Source organism: Calidris pugnax, unplaced genomic scaffold (assembly GCF_001431845.1).
Source record: "Calidris pugnax isolate Ruff unplaced genomic scaffold, ASM143184v1 scaffold237, whole genome shotgun sequence".
In the NCBI taxonomy this organism is placed as follows: domain Eukaryota; kingdom Metazoa; phylum Chordata; class Aves; order Charadriiformes; family Scolopacidae; genus Calidris; species Calidris pugnax.
Genome location: NW_015090985.1, coordinates 970,672 through 977,172, shown reverse-complemented (window position 1 = coordinate 977,172; position 6,501 = coordinate 970,672). Strand labels below are relative to the sequence as shown.

Sequence of the window (6,501 nt, the reverse complement as noted above, 5' to 3'; positions counted from 1 at the left end):
CAGGAGAAAGGGCTCCAAAGGGACAATTGTGTCCCGTTGTTGTGTGTCACACCCGCCGGACCCCACCCCCCTCCTGCACCCCCAGAAACTGTAATTACAGCGTTAACACCCGTTGCGTCCTTCCTTAATTACTCCCAGAGCCACCCCTGGGCTCTCCCCGTGAGCTGCCGCACGTGTGCAAGCGTGTGCGAGCGTGTGCGAGCGTGTGCGAGTGTGTGCGAGTCCAAGCAAACACACGCATGTAATTGTGAGTGTGTGCAACCACGTGTGCGTGAGTTCATTCCTGTGTGTGCACGTGCTGCAAGCATGAGCGTAGAGTTGCAAGAGTGCACACGCGTGTGCAAGCACGTGCAAGGGCCCGCACAGGCACACACAACTTCACGTCTGCATCGCAAGCCTGAGCAACGGCGTGTGGGCGCGTGTGCAGGGGTGCATTTGCAGGTGTGTGCAGGTGTGCATGTGTGTGCAAGCATGTGCGTGGGTGCATGTATGTGTTTGCAAGCAACCATATGCGCGCGTGTGCAAGCGTGTGTTTGAGCGCATGCATTTACTAGCACATACATGCATGCGTGTGCAAGCATGTGCATGAGCACATTTCACAAGTGCCCCTATGCACGTGTGTGCAAGCATGCGCATGAACTAATATGTTCACAAGCACCATTATGCATGTGTGTGCAAGCCTGTGCATGAGCACGTGTTCACAAGCACCCATATGCACATGTGTGCAAGCATGTGCCTGAGTGCACGTGTTTACAAGCAGGTATATGCACATGTGTGCAAGCATGTGCATGAGCACATGTGTTCACAACCACCCATATACATACACCTAAATACATGTGGATAAATACACACGTGTTCACAAGCACCCATATGCATGTGTGTGCAAGAATGTGCCTGAGTGCACAATTGCAAGCTCCCACACATGTGCGTGTGCAAGCATGTGCATGAGCACATGCGTTCACAAGCTCCCATATACACACATGTGCAAGCCTCTGCATGAGCATGTGTTCACAAGCACCCATATACACACATGTGCAAGCATGTGCATGAATGAATGTGTTCACAAGCGTCACCATGCATGTGTGTGCAAGCATGTGCATGAGCACATGTTCACAAGTGCCCATACATATACATGTGCATGCATGTGGATGAATGCACACGTGTTCACAAGCACCCATATGCGTGTGTGTGCAAGAATGTGTATAACTGCACATTTGCAAGCTCCCACACATGTGCGTGTGCAAGCATGTGCATGAGCACACATGTTCACAAGCGCCCATATACATACATGTGCAAGCATGCACATGAATGAACGTGTTCACAAGCATCACCATGCATGTGTGTGCAAGAATGTGCCTGAGTGCACATTTGCAAATTCCTACACATGTGTGTGTGCAAGCATGTGCATGAGCACGTGTTCACAAGCGCCCACACACATACATGTGCATGCATGTGGATGACTGCACGCATGTGTTCACAAGCACCCATATGCGCGTGTGTGCAAGAATGTGCATGAGTGCACGTTTGCAAGCTTCCATGTGTGTGCGTGTGCAAGCATGTGCCTGAGTGCATGTGTTTACAAGCAGGTATATGCACGTGTGCAAGCATGTGCATGAGCACGTGTTCACAAGCACCCATATGCATGTGTGTGCAAGCCTCTGCATGACCACATGTTCACAAGCACCCATATACACACATGTGCAAGCATGCGCATGAATGAACGTGTTCACAAGCATCACCATGCATGTGTGTGCAAGCCTGTGCATGAGCACGTGTTCACAAACGTCCATACATATACATGTGCATGCATGTGGATGAATGCACACATGTGTTCACAAGCACCCATGTGCACGTGTGTGCAAGAACGTGCATGAATGCACGTTTGCAAGCTTCCATGTGTGTGCGTGTGCAAGAATGTGCCTGAGTGCATGTGTTTACAAGCAGGTATATGCACGTGTGCAAGCATGTGCATGAGCACACGTATTCACAAGCACCCATATGCATGCGCGTGCAAGAATATGCCTGAGTGCACATTTGCAAGCACCCACACGTGCGTGTGCAAGCACGTGCATGAGCACATATTCACAAGCGCCCATATGGACGTGTGCGCAAGCATGTGCACGAATGCACGTGTTCACAAGGACATATGTGCACACACGTGCGAGCACGTGCACGAACGAGCATGTTCACAAGTGCCCATACACATACACGCGGATGAATGCACGTGTGTGTTCACACCCATGCGCGCGTGTGCAAGCAGACGCGCACTTCCCGGGAGCACAGCATTGTCCCTGGGAGCAGAGAACCCTTCCCGGGAGCAGAGAACCCTTCCTGGGATTGGAGAATCCTTCCTGGGAGCAGAGCATCCTTCCTTGGAGCAGAGCATTGTCCCTGGGAGCAGAGAACCCTTCCTGGGAGCAGAGCACTGTTCCCAGAAGAAGAGCATCATTCCCAGGAGCACAGTACCCTTCTCGGGAACAGAGCATCATTCCCAGAAGCAGAGCATCCTTTCCAGGAGCACAGCATCATCCCTGGGAAGAGACCATCCTTCCCAGGAGCAGAGCATTATCCCCGGGAGCAGAGCCTTATCCCTGGGAGTGGAGAACCCTTCCTGGGAGAAGAGCAACCTTCCCGGGAGCAGAGCATCATTCCCAGAAGCAGAGCACCATCCCTTGGAGCAGAGCATTGTCCCTGAAAACAGAGCATCATTCCTGGGAACAGAGCACCCTTCCCAGGAGCAGAGCATCCTTCCTGGGAGCAGAGCATCATCCCTGGGAGCACAGCATTGTCCCTGGGAGCAGAGCATCATTCCTGGGATCAGAGAACCCTTCCTGGGAGCAGAGCATCATCCCTGGGAGCACAGCATTGTCCCTGGGAACAGAGCATTCTTCCCAGGAGCAGAGCATTGTCCCTGGGAGTGGAGAACCCTTCCCGGGAGCAGAGCATCCTTCCCAGCAGCACAGCACCATCCCTTGGAGCAGAGCATTGTCCCTGGGAACAGAGCACCATTCCTGGGAACAGAGCATCCTTCCCAGGAGCAGAGCATCCTTCCTGGGAGCAGAACACCCTCCTTGGGAGGACACCGTTGTCCCTGGGAGCAGAGCATCATTCCCAGAAGCAGAGCATCATCCCTGGGAGCAGAACACCCTCCTCGCGAGGACACTGTTGTCCCTGGGAGCAGAGTACCCTTCCCAGGAGCAGAGCACTGTTCCTGGGAACAGAGCATCCTTCCCAGAAGCAGAGTGGCATTCCTGGGAGGAGAGAACCCTTCCTGGGAGCAGAGCATCATTCCCGGGAGCAGAGCATCATTCCCAGAAGCAGAGCACCATCCCTTGGAGCAGAGCATTGTCCCTGGGAACAGAGCATCATTCCTGGGAACAGAGCATCCTTCCCAGGAGCAGAGCATCATCCCCAGAAGCAGAGCATCCTTCCTGGGAGCAGAACACCCTCCTTGTGAGGACACCATTGTCCCTGGGAGCAGAGCCCCCTTCTAGGAGCACAGCATTGTCCCTGGGAGCAGAGCATCATTCCCAGGAGCAGAGCATCATTCCCAGGAGAACACCCACCCCAGGGCCAGGCTCCCCCTCGGCCCCAGCCCCCCCAGCAGCTCCCTGCCGTGACAAGAGCACCTGGTGCAGGTACCCATCTACACTGTGTTGGGGGGAAAAAACCACCCAAGGAGAACCCCCCAGCTTTCAAAACCAGGAGCTACTGCCCCCCTTCCTCTGTGCCTGCCACCCCCTCGCAGCCCCATCCCAGCAGCCAACGATGGCCTCCCAGGTGTCCTCCCCCCGGCGTGGCTGCAGGAAGGGCCAGGCAGAGGTGGCCAGGTTGAGATGGAGCAGATGCCCAGGTCCAAAGCATCAGAAGCCACCAGCCCGGACCAGAAGCTTCTGCTCCACAAGTACTACCTGAGGTGTTTGTGCTGTAGAGCAACGCTTCCCGAAGCCAACCCCAAAAGATGCCGCGGGGGCACTGGGTGGCATCAGTGGGGACTCGGGTCAGAGGAGAAGATGTCCTCATGGGGATGAGAAGCTTCCAATCAGTGTTTGCTGGTGCCAGGTCTGGTAGGGAGGAAGGAGCACTAATTACACAACCTAAACAATGGAGAAAAGGGGCACAAGTTTCTCCTCCAGATGTGGAGGAGGCAGAGGAGCATCTTCTCCCAGGACACAGGGCACGGGGAGGCAGCCTTTCCTGTCCCACCCTCAGGAAGGGGAAAAAAACATCCCTCTTTGCCCCAAATCTGCTTCAACTTCTCCACTCAGGGGTGGTTGGGCTTCACAAGCTTTTTCCCCTCCCTTTCAAGACGTAGCGCTTCAGAGGAGCAGCGTTTGGGTGTCCCTTTGCCAGAGGGTGAAGAAATGCAAGACTTGACAACCTCTGAATATCTTTAATTGAAAGTTAATTCAGTATTTTTAATTTAAAGTTCAATAGTAAAGGGTTTCCAGCCACACCAGCAGCTCTCACTCACTGAAGACCAAGACACGTGAACAACAGTCCCATGGGCCAGGACTTCTCCCGGAGAGATTCCCCGGGTTTGAGCTGATTTCCAGCAGGGCAACCCCGACCATGGAAGGACAAGCACCCCAACTGTCCTAGCTCTGTGGGACAGCAGCACCACCCGTCTCTTCTCCAAGGAAAATACTACCCAAACCTCTCAGATGCAGACCTGGAGCTGAGCTTCCCACCCCGAGGAGGACGGAGCAGTTGGCCAAATCCTGAGCAGAGGCAACAGCTGAGGGAAGAGCTGAGCAGTGACTCTGTGACATCCACGCAATGGCTCAGCTCCGTGGGTTTGAGGTCTCCTGGGAGTGCCTTCTCCTCAGGAGAGGCCAGAGGAGGAGGATGGTGGCTGGCAGAGAAGCCTCCTGCCTGGATGCACGCAGAGAGAGGAGGCAGAGGAGGACAGGAGCAGCACCAGGCTGATTGCTGGCGCGTGGAGGGCCACAGAAGCAGAACCAAGGTCACCATGCAGTAGGGCCTTGTCCAGGTGCGGATGGTGGAACGTCAAGGAGAAAAGTGGGGGTGTCCACAACTTCTCAGCACCTTCTCCCTGCAGGGACGGAGCGTGACAGCAGCAGAGACTAAACGCAGCCTGGGCAGGCACCCAGCAAGCTCCGGAGCCACCAGGGTGAGACACAGCTCTCTGGAGCAAGCCCTACCCGTTCTCCTGCCAACAAAAGCCCTTGCACGGTCTCCCAAGCTGAGCATGAAAAAGCACCTTTTTCCTCTTTGGGGTCATTTATTTATAGATTTAAAGAATTAAAAATAGAAAAAGAGGCAAAGACCGCACACTAAGGGGACAAAAAAAAAAGTTCATTGCAACAAAGGGAGAGCAGAAGCCGGGGGTGGGAAAGGGGCCCCTTGGCCAAACCAGCAGCTTTCGAGAGGGTGGGATCGTTCCTCCCGTGTGGGGAATCTCCCTTCAAAACCCGTCAAATTCACTTTCACAGTATCCCACGTAGAGAGGCTGCGCCCGGACACCGCGCCTGGAGACAGAGAGGAGAGAGATGGCATGAGGCAGAGGGGACAGGCAGGGCCCACCATGGGGTCAGAAGGTCCGAGGAGCACAGGGTGGCCATCGGCGCCCATTTCAGGTGCCACAACGAGGGAACTGCTCTCATCCTGTGCCTAGAGATTCAATTTTTTGCTCAGGTGTGGAAGCACAGTGTAAGGGTGGGTTTCCTGAGGAAGCTGGTGCTGCAGCAGGGGGGGGAATGGCTGATGGGTCCCCCCCCTCTTCCTCAGCACAAAGCCCTCTCCTTGACAAGAGCCACCAGCCCACGCTGGCAGCAGGGGCTCTCTTCCAGCACCGCACAAGCTCTGCCCACGCACAGGCAGGAGAAAAGCTCAGGACTTTCCGTAGGAACGAGGGTTGTTTTGCAGCAGGAAAAGCCCACTTCACCCTGGCTGCCCCTCCCCAGGACTGGACACCCCGGAGGGGGTGGCATCTGCCAGGAGGGACTCTCACCTGAGGAGCTGGCAGCGGAACTCGGCCAGCCGCACGTAGGCATCTTGCAGGTCCCTGACGGTCGCGTTGCTCCACAGTCTCTCGGCCACAGCCCCAGCTCTCGGCCTTCAGGAGGGAAGGACAGAGGCAGGGGGGTCAGGGGGGAGCTGGAAAGCTCCCCGAGCTCCCAAACACCTTCCCGACCAAAGTCTGTCACGTATTGAAACATCAGCTCCCAGACACGTGTGGATCAGGAGCAGGGTGACAGGACAGAGACCAGCAACATCAGAGACCATCAAGTCCCTAAAAGGGACCTATATGAGAGATGGGGACTCTCCATGAGGGAGGGGAGCCATAGGACGTGGGGGAACTGTTTTAAGCTGAAAGAAGAGAGATTTAGGTTAGACATTAGGGAGAAACTCTTTCCAGTGAGGGTGGAGAGACCTTGGAACAGGTTGCCCAGAGAAGCTGTGGCTGCCCCATCCCTGGAGGGGTTCAAGGCCAGGTTGGAGGGGGCTTGGAGCAACCTGGTGTGGTGGGAGGTGTCC

General features: G+C 55.3%; 1 long non-coding RNA gene across 1 annotated transcript; it reads right to left on the bottom strand.

The window, feature by feature from the left end:
- Window positions 1-5,225: 5,225 nt before the first annotated feature.
- LOC106894869 lies at window positions 5,226-6,099 on the bottom strand. Its single transcript, XR_001413331.1, has 2 exons — window positions 5,975-6,099; window positions 5,226-5,492 (listed from the first exon to the last, which is right to left on the bottom strand). It is a non-coding gene; the product is annotated as an uncharacterized LOC106894869 (long non-coding RNA).
- Between the last annotated feature and the right edge of the window lie 402 nt (window positions 6,100-6,501).